The 16,075-nt window shown below is 36.5% G+C and overlaps 1 protein-coding gene and 1 long non-coding RNA gene across 7 annotated transcripts in view; one reads left to right on the forward strand and one right to left on the reverse strand.

The window, feature by feature from the left end:
• The window catches only part of grm8a (glutamate receptor, metabotropic 8a), a 349,644-nt gene that overhangs the window by 270,545 nt on the left and 63,024 nt on the right, over positions 1–16,075 (forward strand). The gene's annotated exons all lie outside the window — the stretch shown is intronic.
• LOC121890856 lies at positions 7,278–11,282 on the reverse strand. The gene is made up of 4 exons (XR_006093955.1): positions 11,255–11,282; positions 10,844–10,888; positions 9,746–10,057; positions 7,278–9,033 (listed from the first exon to the last, which is right to left on the reverse strand). It is a non-coding gene; the product is annotated as an uncharacterized LOC121890856 (long non-coding RNA).

Consider the following 16,075-nt stretch of genomic DNA (forward strand, 5'->3'; position numbering starts at 1 on the left):
CTCTTTTATGCTTTTAATTATTCAATTTAATGAGATAATACAAACAAACAGCTCTGAAATTTGGGGCCATATACTTGGATATTTATAAAGATATTTATGTATTTGGAATTTGCCTGACAACATAATCAAATAAATTATATCTTTCAGAGAGGGAGGATAACAACCAAAGTAAGCAACAATGCCTTTGTTTCGTAACTGTATTCTGTAACTTAAATCATTTGTATATTAATCGAAATCTTTCCAAAACTTCACTGAAAATTAAAAAGTATAGAAAACATATTCTTCTGTCTAACCATGTTGGTAAATCTGCATCTATTAGAGGGACATATTTTGTGGACGAGCATCCTAGAGAGTCACAACAGTCCATGCCTCCAAAATGATGGCACAACCAAAGCCCTGCAGCTAGCTCCCATGCATCTGGCTGTGGTTGACATTTTTGGTTTTTGAGTAAAATGTCTCAACCACTGGTAGACGGACTGCCATGAAATCTTGTACGCATATTCATGTTTCCCTCAGGATAAATTAGAATCATTTTGGTGATTCCTTAAGGTTTCATCTAGCGCCCCTATCAGGTCAAGAACAGCCTCTGAGCCACATGGATAGTCTTATTTAAAATGCAGGTGCATTGATACAACAGCAGTCCTCTAATTAGCGCATTTTTGGAGCAACCTGCTGGTCAGGTTCACAAATGCCAAAAACAGCTTCACTGAATGCAAATACATCTCTTTTTTTCAGGAAAATGTGAAAACATTCTAGGGAAATCAACAAGGGACAATGACTCTTAACTCTTCCCAGCCAGTGTATTTTTAATATTCCTTCAGCACAGGGGGAAATCAATGCATCTGGTATCTGATACAGACGTTTCTGCGCCTTGCTGCTTGTTAAATTTCTGAAGTACACACACACCAGACACACTTGCAAATATATTTTGGTTGTCAGAGGAGTAGTGGCATAACTTGAGGTTGGGTGTTTATAGGCTTGTAAAAGAGAACTGCAGGATAAATTATGGCTGTTTTCTAAATCTGTAATGGGGAGACTTAGAAAGATAACGACAAGCATGCATACTTTGAACTTTTTACATCAGTGGTCCGCAGTGAACACAAACATAAACGTGCCAACCAAGAATGAAGCATGACTACACATGAATGAACAATGAAGGTGAATATTAGTGGGTTGGGACTAGTTTGAACTCCTCACTGGTCAAAGGTTTAGTGAGAGAATGGATAGGTTTGCGGAGGACAGCTTACACACACACACCTACCTCTGCATCAACTCTACTAAGATGACCCTTAGGCGGCTCTGATGGCCAATTTCCAATGTAAATTAGCCGTCTCTACCCTGAGCATGTCTGAAATGCCATTACTCATGCAGATATTGTGAAATCAGCCATTAGCGGCAGAAACCTCATGAAAGGTTGTGAGGGTCTGGACTGGAATACTAATTATGAAAGAGATTCATTTCTGAAACAAGGGGCAGGGACTTCAGTAGCCAGTGGTGACCAACTAGCAATTATAATAAACATCTTGAATCCATTCACTGCGCTATACTGACAGTGTGTGCGTGAGCCTACTCTGTGTGAGCTTTCTGTACAATGAGGTTACACACATGTCTAAACCCAGCTTGGGTGTGTGTGTGTATTTTCAAGGCCATCTCTACAGAGAAGAGAATATATTCCGGGCCATTTGGTTGGTTTGATATACTATAAAAGTAACAAAATGGAAAATATACAGGAAAGTCAGACAGAAGCCCACTTTGAAAGAATCACAAAGCTAACAGCTCTGCCATTTGGGTTGTGCGTCTTGGGAGTTAGGAATCTGGGACATGCACAAACGCTGTGCTGTGTGATTCTACTAGTGCAACTGAGCAGCGGGTAGATAGTACAATAGTAACACTGGTGGCTTGAAATACATTTTTAATTTGACACCAAACATTGCAGTGTTGAGTGCAAATGAAAATACTGTAATTACACCCATATGAAAAGAAAAATTTTCCACATATAGGATGCAATTTTTTTTGAGTCCTTGACTGAATTTCCAGTTGTCTTTTATGTGGTAAATTTTATAGCTCACTATTTTATAGCAGTGTTACTCCACCGGTGGTGGAAGGAGTATTTAAATATATTATAAGTGGAAACACTGATATAACAACAATACAAGTAAACTTCTGTATTCAATATTCTACTAAAGTACATGTTTTTGAATATTAGCTGCAAAATGTACTAATGTCTAAATACTTACAATGCTAAATGGCTCTTTTATAGTGTTATATTACAATATAATATGTATTATTAGATAATTGTTACTGATGCATTAATGTGTATCCAACATTTTAATTTTGGAGCTGATCCAGGAAAAGCTAGTACAATACAATACAAAACAACATATTTTCTAAGACTATTATATTATATTTTGAAAGGATGTTTTTATATGAAGTAATTACAGCTGTCAAAAGAATCTAAAGGGTGGCGTTTCCCTTTGAAATGTAGTGGAGCAGAAGCATCAATGGATATAATTACTATACTGTATGTACACGTACCTTAAAATTTGATTTAAAGTACAGTAAAAATGTACTACGTTGTCCCAACTCATACCTTGATGTAGTAACTCAAAATTTTGCATATGTTTCCTCTAAAAATGGTTGATACAGTATGAGAGCATCATTAAGTTTATCGATACTAAACATGAGCGCTGAATTCAACAGATGGATCCCCACCAACCCAACAGCAATGTCTCTGCCGGTCACATCAGGTAAAAGGGGCTTCATCTGTGTATGTGAACATTTCATAGCACTAGTTCTGACTTGGGATTATAGGATTTAATAGGTTGGCTACTCACTACTGTCTGGCGTGTATGTGTGTGTGTGTGTGTGTGTGTGTGTGTGTGCACATTTAGAGCACTATGCTAAATATGTCCACTCATCTCTCGTGTCACCGGGAGCCCCGGGCTCACACCATGATGTTAATAGTTTGACAGGCCCCACTGCTCGTCTCGCTTTCCCTCCCTCCATCTGCTCCTCTTTTTCTCCCTCCCTCTGGCTGCTCACCCCTGTGTCTTTTTATCACTGTGTGTTGCTTACTCTCTCTCTCTCTCTCTCTTTCTCATCATCCCATCGTGCCTTTCGGACAAATGCAGGTTGCAGCCATCGTGTGACCTGCATGGAAAAAAAAGTTTTAGAGTGAGAGTCTGGACTTTTTAGAGAGAATGTTGGCAAACTGTGCCTTTGTATTTTATACAAAGACTGTGTACTTACGTCTCAATTTCTTTGTTGCTCTCTCTCTCTTTCTGTCACACACACTCGGAACCCATCAAAACTTTGTGTTTGATATTTCCATTAGAGTGAGAATTGCATGTGGTATTAGGAGACAAATGGTAATTCATGAGCAGAAAAAGGGTAGACAGGGGTGTGTTGTGTGTGGATTTATGTATATGTATATATGTATGTTTTATTTTTCCATTTCCTTTTGATGGCCCCTTAGTTGTTAGCTGTTTGGCTATTTTTGATTGAAACTTCATTCTTCTCTGATAGTATACTTGTAACAGAAAATGAACTTTTCCAGAACCGTCCAGGAACAATTAATTAGTCAATTATTATATTTGTTAATTGCTGACACAGTGTATGCGCAATTAAGTAGAACCAGTCAACTCAGCCCTAGCCCAACCTAGTCTGATTTGTTTATGCCGAGAATTCATGGAATTTTGAATCCAGTGTTGTAATGTTCTTTCAGTAGTTTGGTGGTCGAATATTTTAAGTTCTTGTGTAGTTGTTGTTTACTAGTACACACTGTGTACTTTGGGTACATGTAGCAGTTGAACTGCACATATTGCTAAGGCATGGCATAGCTTAATGCATTTGAGCTGAAACTTTATGGTCTATGTTTCACTGAATAATCACAACTTGAGGGAATCTTCCCTTATTGACATTTGGGTATATGACCCAAATAAGAACACACACGTGTGGACTCGATGTGGTGTAGCTAATACATCATAGACAGTATTAAGAGCATTTAAAGGCAGTGTACGTGGTCCAGCTTAAAACATAACAGCCTCACAAAAACTGTGAAACAAATATTATAACTAGAGAGTCTGGAAAACCAAAAGATAGACTTGTCTGTACAAAAAGTAGGTTCACTCTATAACAATAAATACTGTGACCATTATGCAATTGCTGATAAGAGTCTGATACAAAGGATGGTAGTAAGAAGCCGTGGCATATTAAGCCAGTAGTAAAATCTCAGTTATTATGATTTTGCACGCATAAAAGTTGTCAAGTTAACATGAAAATGGGATTCTGTTGCTGTGAAATTTGTATTTAAGATAAGGCTGTTGACACAATCCTACATTCGTGTTCCTGTCCATAGTCCTGGAACCTCCTCCTCTGATGAAGCCACTGTAAATGTCTCAATCATTTTATACTTTGCTGCCAGTAGCCTACTCACCAGCAAGTCACCATTTATCTCTCCACCAGCATGCTTCTTAGCTGCCAGCAAGAAACTCACTGGCAAGTCACCAGTTCAGAATTAAACCTGTCCCCCCAAGTCCCCTCCAGCAGTCCAGAGTCCATGAGCAGACATTACTTTCAGAGAGTGTCCTATGGAATAGATGTGCTTTCAATTGCATCAGCTTTACTTTCCTGTTGTATCACAAAGAAAGTTATTTTAGTGTTAGTGTGTGACCAGGTTTGGTAATGATTGCATCTAATGGACCATAAGTAAAGGAAAGTGCAAAAAGTGCATGTCTTTGTGTGAGTGTGATATAAAAATGTCCCCCTATAGACACTGTATTACAGTAGCATGCAGTAATTTATATATTCTATTTACTTAGAAATGGAAAGATGCACAGGTGGTTGAATCCTCTGTCTCCTCTGGGTAAGGAGTGTATATATAGATATGTAGATCAAATCTGGACAGTTGACTTTTAGTCTGTTTTTTAAGACTCATTTAACTTCATTTATCAGGAGTCTTTTATGTTGATGTATCTCAGCCTAATCCCAAAAAATGTCTCTGGCCGTATTGACCCAGCAATTCCGAACCTGCAAGGGTATATATTTACATAGATATTAGCATTTATAACTGTTGTGTTATATTTTTAGGATCATATACAAGTTGGAGAATTTGTAAAAGAACAAACATTTGCATTAGGCAATATTTGGGATATTAACATTGAATTAAATGATTACTGTACCTGTGGGGTAAGAGGCCACTTGAAAATCCCACTGAGAATTAACACAGTCTGCAGCTCTGTCAGCTGTTAAATAAGTTTTTCAAATAAAACAAGAGTAGAATGTCTGAAGCAGTGTAGCCTTGAATCTTATTTGTCGGTTATATTGTTTACCTTGTTGTAAGGCAAATTCAAGAATATTACAGCTGGCCAATCCCTGTTCCCATGGCTGACTTCCATTTCATTAGGCGCCTTTCATACCAACATGAGCTCTGTGTGGAAAAAATGCAGCCATTCATTTGAATAGAGGCAGTGTGTTGATGCAGCAGGGATGCCAACACAGAGAGCACAGCAAAACAACAAGGTCGTCCAGCTGTTTACCTCATGATTGTTGTGACGAAAGATAAAACGGTTGCCGCTACGATAACTTTATCTATGAGTAAAACTGCTGTGCTGTTTTGGCATCTGATAAACGCATTAAACTGTAGCTCCAACTCGACTTTCTGGATCATATTTTGTGGTCTAACAGATACCTTAAATAACACTCCCCCACCAAAACATGTAGGGTTGTTCTATTCCAATGTAAAGCTACATTTATTTACCAATGTAATAGCCAATATAATCATTTTAATGATAACTATAAGAATGACTTGCTAGCATTAAATGACTTTAATTCCCTTTGGCTTTTTTAACATGCACATGCTGCCATTAACTCGATTGTAGTGATTTTTAGTTTTTAAATGTCAGAAAGTAATCACTTAAAGTAATCAAAATAATAAGATCTCCAGGTTTTATTAATACATTTTGGGGGTTATCTCTGCGAAATAATAACAGAACACAGACTGGTTGGCTCTCTTTAGGTCTGGTGTTGCTCTGGTTAAGTTCTGGTCTAAAGCCATCACCAAAACTCAGCCATTACATAAGGACCAGGTATGCTGCTCACAATTCACTCCTGGTGGATGTATGATTGTGTTACAATTCAGCTCTGGCTGTATGGGCTAGTCCTGGGTTTGGGCTGTCATTCAACTCCAAATGGGGCCATATCTCAGCCTGTTATTTGGTCCATATCTCTGCCAAAAAAAATTTGCTGCTTTTGCACCAAGAAATGTGCCTGTCTGCAAGACAGGATCCTCAGTGGCTTTGTGATTTATGCTGTGGAGAAGTGTGCTTTCTGAGAAGCTCTGATTCTTCTCGATGAGCTATGATCACACACTTGTACACGTACATCACATAATGGTCAGAGAAGTGAGCCGGGCAACAAGTCAAGAGAACGTCTGTTCCCCTGGAATGAGCAATGATCAAGAGGCCTAGAAACACACACACACACACACACATATATTCGCACCGTGAGCAGTATGATGAGTTATAATGATGAGTGAAGGTGTGACAGATTGAGCCTTCATTCTAAGTTTGTCCACAGTGTGAATAATGACCTTGGATGTTGTCCAGTCTTCCTGTTTTTTTTTTTTTTTTGTTTTGCACTTTTCTTTCTTCTCTATTTTTATCCATCTGTCTCGGAATCGCATGTTTTAGCATCTACCTGCGTTTTCATCCCCTCGTGTAAGGCGCTATTCCGGCTGTTGCTTATCATCTGTCTATCTTTCCTTCCACATTTTGTTTTTCAGCTGATTTCTGCCTCTCCACTCATCTCTAATCTCCCCTCCTCTCTCCTGCTGCCTGTCTCTCCAATCCTATAATGCTACCCTGACTCACCTCCTCCTCTTTTTAACTGACTTTTTATCTTTTCTTTCCTGAACCAAACTCTTTTTGGAGCAGTCATTAGAATAGACTGCAGAGTAGACGTTTCTCAACTGTCCTGATGCCCAACCCTACACAATTGACTCTCTTGATTGATAACTTTTTGTTAATAGTGCTTTCTCTCTCTGTACTGTTTTGTTCTCTTAATGTCCTTCACTTCATTGTTTCTGGTGTCACAGCTTCCTCCGTCTTGTGTTTCATTTTAATGTTGTATTGATTAACAGAGTTTACACGTAACTGAAGTCAAATTACACCTAAAATGTCCTGTGACGGTCACTGACTCTGTTAAACAAAGGCACAGTAGCATTACTACCACCTTTGTGCTAGAACAAAATTAGAAGCCCTTTGATTGTCTCATTCAAAACCACTTATGATTTAGAATTTTGGCCTTGCAAACAATTTACCTTTATTATCCAATGACACTGGAATGCAAACACAACATCCACAGATACCAGATGGACATAGCAAGAGGCTGTGATAGAGATCTGATGGCAAAGAAAGAGACGCTTACCTTAATAAATGCAAATTTAGAAAATGTGGAGTGAGGTGAAAAATAAAAATGAAAACATACTTACACAGGCCTAGAAGGTGTTAAACTGTTTATCAGTCCTTGATAATCATAGCTATAAAATGCTACAGAAGCTGCAATTAACATATTGTAATGCAAAATCTAAGAAATATCAATAATAGTATCTTGTGATAATGAATACACTGAAAGGTTATTATTTGGCAGTGATGTGTTGTGTATTTGAGACAGGGAGATTCATTTGTTTATGCATTATGTAGCATTAATTAGCTCATGACAAGATTCCCACAATATATATTTTCTTTGATTGCAAATTATGTCGAGGTGCATTCATCCAGAAATTTAATTTTAACACTAAACAAATCTCACATGAAAGTGTTGTGGTCACAAAGAAATTTAATATAAACCATACAGCAAACATTCAGATCCTCTAGGTATGGGATGTCCTACAAAATACGCTACAATGATTTCTCTTAATGATACATAAACAGTATAATACAATAACTATAACTTATGGATTTTAATTATAGAGATGAAAATGTCAGTCATCCGATATTGAAGCACTGTCCACATAACAAAGACTGAAAAAAAACAAATATTCTTGAATATAACATATTTTGAGTTTAGTTTAAGTTATAAATGTAAATAGAAAAGTAGAAATGGTATTTTAACTATTACTGGTGAAAGAAGAGCCACAAATAGATCTCAAAAATATGTTTACCTTCAATAATTTAGAAATATTAGTGGTAGCACTTGACGTAACACACTGGGACTGAGTGAGTTATTTCACAAAAGTCAACAGTAGGAAAACAGTCTCATTACAAAATTGTCATCACAAAATAAATGAGTTAATTTCCATCATATGTTTCCACTTTTGTATATAAAAATCATCATCATTATTTACAGGTCACCAAGGTCAGCTTAACTACAAACATATGATTGACTTTTGACTCTTGATATTACTGAATTTCCCTATATAATTGCATATATGTAATAATACATACGGTATATACATGCTGACAAATTTATCAATCTATAAATTAATGTAAAAATACATTTCAGACAATTTTGCACTAGCTGAATTTGAGAACAGCATACATGAAGAAACAGAGTGGTAAAGTGAAATCTCACATTGCTGAATTCATGATATGGTATCAACCCCAAATTAAATCCACACTACAATACAATCTATGTTATATCAACAAAGCCTTAAAACTATTAACTATTTCTCCATGAAGAAAATCTCCTCCTCACAAAAAAAAGGTAGCTGTTGTAAGTAGTTTTCATCACTTTAACTGCCGTTCTTGTAGATGGCACCACAGTGGTTAGACAAGGGTGGCTCAAGCTGTTTGCCGTCCTTCCACTGGCTGTAGTACGCTGTCATGTTACTCCACAACCAGAATCCAAAGGCTCGACTCTGCCTCAGACCGATCCAGAATGGACCATCAACTTTAGTGTAGTTTAACCATTGCATGACAGCCATCTGATCTTCTTCATCCTCAATCCTCAGTGGGCCAGCGTGGTTGGCTTCGCAGTAGTCAAACGCCTGTTCCCAAGTCAAACTTTCATCGATGACTTGAATCCTCACATAACCTGATATAAAACCAGATGAAAAACAGAAGTAAGATTTACAGGTAATAACATAACCACAGAGTTCTACCTGTTCTGTCGGCCATTTGGTGTGTTCATCTATTCCTCTGTTACTTGGAGTTCCCCAGGGGTTAATATGTTGTTTCTACAGCACCTTTTTTTTCCTTACATGGTAGTCTGTCTTGTCTTTGTGATGGGTCAGTAACTTGTCCAGAATGTTTTAAAGCCTTTTGCCCAGTGCCTGCTGGGAACTCGGATTCTGCTTTTACCTAGAATCAGTCATTATCACTCCACTGGCATGTTTTTAAAAACATGTACAGTCCTGCTAAATTTGAGAATTTTACAGTTATCTTTTCACCTGTTTTTACTATTTTATTATTGTTGTACTACTTTTGATGTATTTTAAAAGTCTAGCTGTTGTTTAAAGTGTCTTTACAACAACAATTTTTAACATGGAATGTTTAATATAAAGTGCCGTTGCAGTAAAATGTATACTGTCATAGTATCTACGGAGTCATTCACTCAGCAGCTATAGGATTTGTCTCTGAATGCCATAATGACCACAATTTGTCTCTCATGCTGTTAAGCTTAAGAGGTGTAGGTCTAATAAGATACAGTGTTCTGGAAATAATGTGGCACAGTGTACTATATTTGAATAATAACTCTATGTTAGGGTTATAGAAATAAAGTTTAGCTCTACTTATTTATTACTTACCTTTGGAGCAAAGTCCATTTCTTTCATTGTCACATTGATATGGATACAATAAATGTGACCTCCGATGAATTGTACAATCTCCATCTGAACCATTTTCCTGTTCCCAATCTCTGAATGTAGAGCAGCCTCCGTCCAGCTACTCCCAATCATCATGCAGGAGTCCAATCCAAAAGCCTGTATTTTTCCCTTCTTTAATCACTGTTTGGTTTTGTATTTTGTTACTGATGTTGACTAAGTCAGTGTAGTATTTTCTGCAGTACTGAAGAGCCTGACACCAGTTCTTCTGATGTTCAATCAGGGCGTACTTCTTATCTACAAAAACAAACATGTTGAAATTATTTTGTTGGGGGCATATCACAGTAAATGAGTAATTCATCATATTTTATGAGGATAACCAAAAAAAGATAACTTAATCTAAAAAAGCAAGTATGTGATGTGTCAGTTGCCTTCATTCAGAAGTTAGTGAATAAAAAAAAAAATCCCCCAAAACCCTAAAACCGACCAACCCAAGGAAGATGGGCTGGAGGCCTCAAAATCCAATTATTTTTATTTATTTATTTTTTATTATAACAAAATAGTCTGCACACCCATAGGTTTTGTTATTTTAACAAAAAGAAAAGTAAAGGTTGATATCACACAAAAAATGGCTGAAAGCAGACTTGTCACAGTAATTTAAAGGGCTGTTTTATGTCATTTTGATATTTTTTGTTTTATTAATGCAAGTTTTTGTTTTCAGCTACAAATGTGCACCATCAAATAAATTCTAATATGTTGAAACTTAACCTTTGTAGCACATGAAAGGTTTTCTTTCTGAACAACTAAAATGTTTCAACGTGTCATTTTCTATAGCTCCACATATTTGCTCCCTGTTTTGTACATTTACATCTTCTGGATTGAATATGACAGGAGCACCATCTGACCAAGTTGTAAATTTTTTTCCTGTTTTCTTAATCAGACCAAGCCAGACACCTGTGTCTTCAGGCCATAAATTGTATGTTATTTTGGCATCATCTTCATCATACAGAGTTACTAATGAGGAGTTTTTCTCGTCACATTCTTGCCGTAATGATTTGAAGTACATCTCGTCAGTAAGCTTACCAAAGACTCGTAGACGGTTTAATGCAAATGTAAAGTAAGGAAATCCTGTGAAATGAAAGACAAAACATTATTTATTATTCACTTACTTTACATTTAAAGGTTGGAAAACATAAGTATCAACTGTTGAAATTAAGAGTACTTGGTTAAAATAGCATACAGATTGTAACTACAGAACTACAGTATAATGTGTGTTTAATTATTGCATTTTAGTGCAGTAACTAAGAGGTAAGAGTGGAGGTAGATAATAGTGATATAAAAAATGGTAATATACAGTATACTGATAACAATACAGTACATACTGGCGCTGTCACACCAGCATGCATACATAGACTGTGTATATACAACACCCACAATATATCTGATGCCCTAAGGCTTTGAGAGAGAGCTGCATGCCAAGAAAGGGACCCTTACCTGAACACAGCACTAACAACACAAGGACCACTTTCATTGTCATGGCAACATTAAAAGCTGTTTTTTTGTGAAATCAGGAAAATACACACAGTGATTAGCATACTAGTCAAAGAGGGAAAGGAGTATACTGTCTTTGCCTTAATAACTTTTAGAAAAACAATTCAGTGTAATTCAGTGTAATTTTGTAGCAAATGACTTACATTATTTCTTTTAGCCGGTGAGTTTAAAAGGTGTCTTTTACCTGCTGTTGTCAGAGGCAGAGTTTTTCTCAGTTTGTCAAATTTGTTTCAGGGTTAAGATGTTTCACCTCTTATATCCTGTGTGAATGTGTGATTTACTGTAAGCTCAAGCCTTTTTTTGTACATGTGTACAAAGTAAAAACAGAGATGGCAACAGATTAATGATTAACTAATGGTAGTCAAGTACAGTGTGGCTGGATGACAGACAGACCATTGTCAGTGTGTTAGTCACTTAGTAACTGAGAAAAACATATTATTTTTCTCCTTTTAAATTTAAGTCCCACTCTACTCAAAAATATATTTTTCTTCTTGTTCCTACAGTTGGATGTTTAAGCTTCACTGTGCAGAATGATGTATGTGCAGAGTTTGCTAGAAGGCTGTTTTCACATTCATCTGTTGAAGGTGGAAAGTTTCTCTGTGCTCACTGAAAATCTGAGTTTAAGAGGTGTACCTACGAGCAGGGTTTGTGACATCAGAACAAGTTTGGAGGCTAATCGTGGTCCAGTATGCAACTTACGTAAGTGTAATGTGGAGAATGGACACTGAGAATGGACTTTTCAGTGAAGTAGAAGAGATCTTGTGTCCAGCAGTTCAACTTTTTTTAATGAAAAAATATTTTGCATATTCATAGATTCTGGATTTTTTAATGAGGGAGAAGAAGTAGAAGTAAATTAAATAATTTCTAACAATATAAATTAACTTAAAACCATATCAGACACAAATTATTTTTCAAGGCAGGATATTTTATATGTTTTAAAACATGTCTTGAGGGTGTTTTCATACTACACAAAACACACACAAACAGAAAAACTGAAGGGTACTACGATGACAATACTTTATGGTACATTGTGACAATAGAAAAAAGGGAAACCATACTAGTCTTTGTGTATTGCAATAGTTTCCATGATTACTGCTGATTGGCAAACCATTTTAATTAAAGGGATACCAAGTAAAGCTGCCCGTAACTATTACTTTATATTTCAGGTACACAAATGGACACAGACTCAAAAGATCAAGTAACATGTCACACATGGTAAAAATAAATGCAGCCAATTTGACTCTATGTCTCATGTTAACTTTGCACCCACCAGCTCTGTTTTAGAGATTCAGGTAAAGGAGGGCCTGTGCAAAACACATTATATCAGGACAAGCTGTGCAAGCCTCCTGAAGCTTTCCAAATAAACATGATTTCTATGTGAATCATTTCAAATGCCACCATTTCAAGGGAAATGGCAAAGAAGGGGGAGAGTCAAGCCTACCTACCTCCCTAAAGTGGTTGTTCCCCAGTCCCCATTTGATTTAATATATATATTTTGAAAACATAATTCTCAGTGTTGATTCAGTGGCATTTTTTTCAACATATAAACTGTGACTGCTGTAAAAATGTTGATTCAAAGTACATTTTTCAATTTCAGCTGTATAGCAACCTTTCTGACTATAACATAGTATTGATTTAACACCTTTTGCCATCTGGGATTAGCCGGGAATTTGCTGAAAGTAATGGATAAACATTTGAAATAATTAGTCAACAATAATAAATAAACGTTATATATATATATATATATATATATATATGTATATGTGAAGGAGCATTGTGTGCCCTTTAAAATATATTGAATAGTAATATTTCAAGTGCTCTATACTCCATTTGGGATGCTGTACATTTCCTTCAGATCACCAAAACTGCTTCTGTGCATGCAGACATGTATGCTCACTACTGCAAACAAGAGGGGTGACCTCATCATCATTCACATCTCAGTACTGTCATGCCCCATTGGTCACCTCCAGTGCTTTCATAACACTCTGTACATATAAATTACCATTTGTTGGTTTACTCAATCACTCACCGGCCATCTCAGACCTCTGTTGATGCTGAGTGTATGCAGGCCCTTCTACCTCATAACATATGATGTTGTAACAATGCTGGATGGATGGAATAAAACCCATACAAGAATAACACAACAGCTTTGAACCAAATTAGCTTAGAGTTTAACTTCAGTTTCAAATATTTAGGGCTGTAGTCTGCTGGTCGACTGGTCGATTAGTTGGTCGATATGCTCTTGTCCGACTAAATTGTCATTGGTTGAATAATCTCCATGTTATTTTCATAAGGAGAAAAGTTCTACATCAACAGCTTTCCAGTAGTAATCCATTATTTCCTGCGGCGGGAGGGACAGACTAACAAATTACCTGTGAAAACAGGGGTGTATTCAAAACACTCCTGTTGTTTTCACAACTTTGAACTTGCTCAACCTAATGGAGACTGCTGGGTCTAACTGTTCTGAATGTGCTGAACATTTACTGAATGGTAACGAATTAGGTAACGTAACCATGGAGTAACCCCAGACTCAGAGTATAGGTGTAGCCCTAGCCATCACTATTTCAGTGTCTTTTCAGTTCATGAAAGTTAATTGTAACATTTCAGTGGCCTAAAAAAGTCTTGGTCAGCGTTTGGTTGTACTAAAAGACCCTCTAATGAGTTGGATGTTCAGTTTTTCCGGTAAGTACATTTTGTTTTAATGGTTTTAAGCCTGTTTTTCGCTAGGGGAAATTAGCATTAGCATTATCACAGTTAACCATAGACTGTAAATGCACCGTGCTAAACAAGCTAGCAGCTAGCAGTTAGTGTTAGCATCCTCCCTACCCTCCCATCCAAATATGGTCATTCCTCATCACTTCTGGCTCCAAAAATCCAAGATGGCGACGGTCAAAATGCCGGACAACAAAACACACAACACGCAACTTAATCTGCATTGGAGTGAACCTAACAAAGTCCACATTGAGTGTATATTAATTGGGAAATTTACTGACATTTTAATTTGCTGTGTTTCCAATTGAGCAGATGTGCTTTGAAAATTTACCCATGCAGTGTGTAGAGAACACGGTAGACCCTGTATTATTAGACAAGATAAAAAACATGTTTGACTACAAATGGATCCATAGTTTTGTTGAACTCTGCAGCCCATTACAGTAGGAAACTAAATTTGGACTTGAACAATCGCTGGACTGTGACAAAAAGACTTAAAAATATAGATTCTGTAAATATAGGTATAATTTCCAATTCTGTATGAGCACACTTTGAGAAAGTTACAGAGGCTGGTAAAAAAAAATACTGTCCTCAGTTCTCTTTTATGACTTGCCAAGAAGAATAAGTAGGTTTTTATCATTATTTTATCTGTATTTGGACTTTTTACTCAAATTCCATATGCCTTTGCACAGCTTATCACACCATGTTGTAGCATACTTTAACTGTCACTGGGGATATTGAGCTGCATTTGTTTAGTAATCAAATTATGGCACGAGGGTTGGAGTCACCAGGAACATACTGTGGGCATCGACTGTATGAATAGCCCTGTGTATCGGGGATGATATACACATTCATTCAGAAATTTGTTTTCAGTGAATATTTACTTTTAGACTTGCTGTTTTGGCTTGCTGGGAGGATTTTTAAGGTCACAGTAGTGTCATTTCCTATCTTTATTTATATTAAACCCAAAACTTGATCATATCCAGACTTTCCTCTCACTTTTCAAGACCACTGGTCTATAAGTTGTCAGTGTAACTGAACTATTTCAATTATTATGTGTTTTATCTAATTATAAACTTAGGACGTAATCATACCCAAAAGCTAATTTCATAATCAAATTGTGAAAATATGACATTTAGTAGTCCCCTTCTTTCATGCCCTTTAGGTTTAGTTTAGTGAGTGCAATAGATTCTACACAGTATTCTACATAGTATGTTTCTACACAAGTAGAAACACTACTGTACATGCATTAACTGTTTTGGGACAAGCATCTGTACAATACTTTCTCAATCCTCTAAAAATCTAATTAAAGCTTAATTTAAAACACCTGCCAGTAATAAGAATAGCTGGACTCAATTATGTAAGTTTCCTGTACACTAGATATTGCATTCGTTGCTAAGTGATGCATATACAAATAATGAAGTGTACAGTACATTAAGTGTGATTTACAATACTATTAAGATTCTGGGCCAAAAAAAATGTCTTGGTAGATTTAAAACATGACCAAACTTTAAAACAATGTGTGTACATAAGGAGGGGTCAGAAATAGAGTTATACTTGTTCATCTGCGCACAGTCTCACATTTGAATTTCAAATAAGTAAACACTTTAAATTTGCAAATGTATCTGGCTCTCTCCCGTTCATAGCAAACAGTGACATTGATGGTGTTTGGGCTAGTCACATAAGGTCACTGATTGGTGTAAAGGGGAACAGGGTGTCATTAAAAACATATTATAAGGACAGACACTCCAGTCCTCAAGCCAGTGTTAAACATAGAGACGTATTACAACGATCTAAAGAATCTTAACACACATTTGATGTATTTAAGATCTGAGAATAAGCTCAAGTGGGGCAAAGTCATATGCAGGTCACAAGTATTGTGTAATAAGGTTTGTTCAAACGGATGGTTGAAAGAATGGGTATATACATCATTCAGATCCTTCAATTATACAAAATACTTGTATATTGTGTCTTAAAAGATCCCATTCAGATATGTTTTAAGACATAAGAAAACAATCTTTGAATAATACATTTTGTCTAATGCGGAGTTCAGTT

Source organism: Thunnus maccoyii, chromosome 23 (assembly GCF_910596095.1).
Source record: "Thunnus maccoyii chromosome 23, fThuMac1.1, whole genome shotgun sequence".
Lineage (NCBI taxonomy): Eukaryota > Metazoa > Chordata > Actinopteri > Scombriformes > Scombridae > Thunnus > Thunnus maccoyii.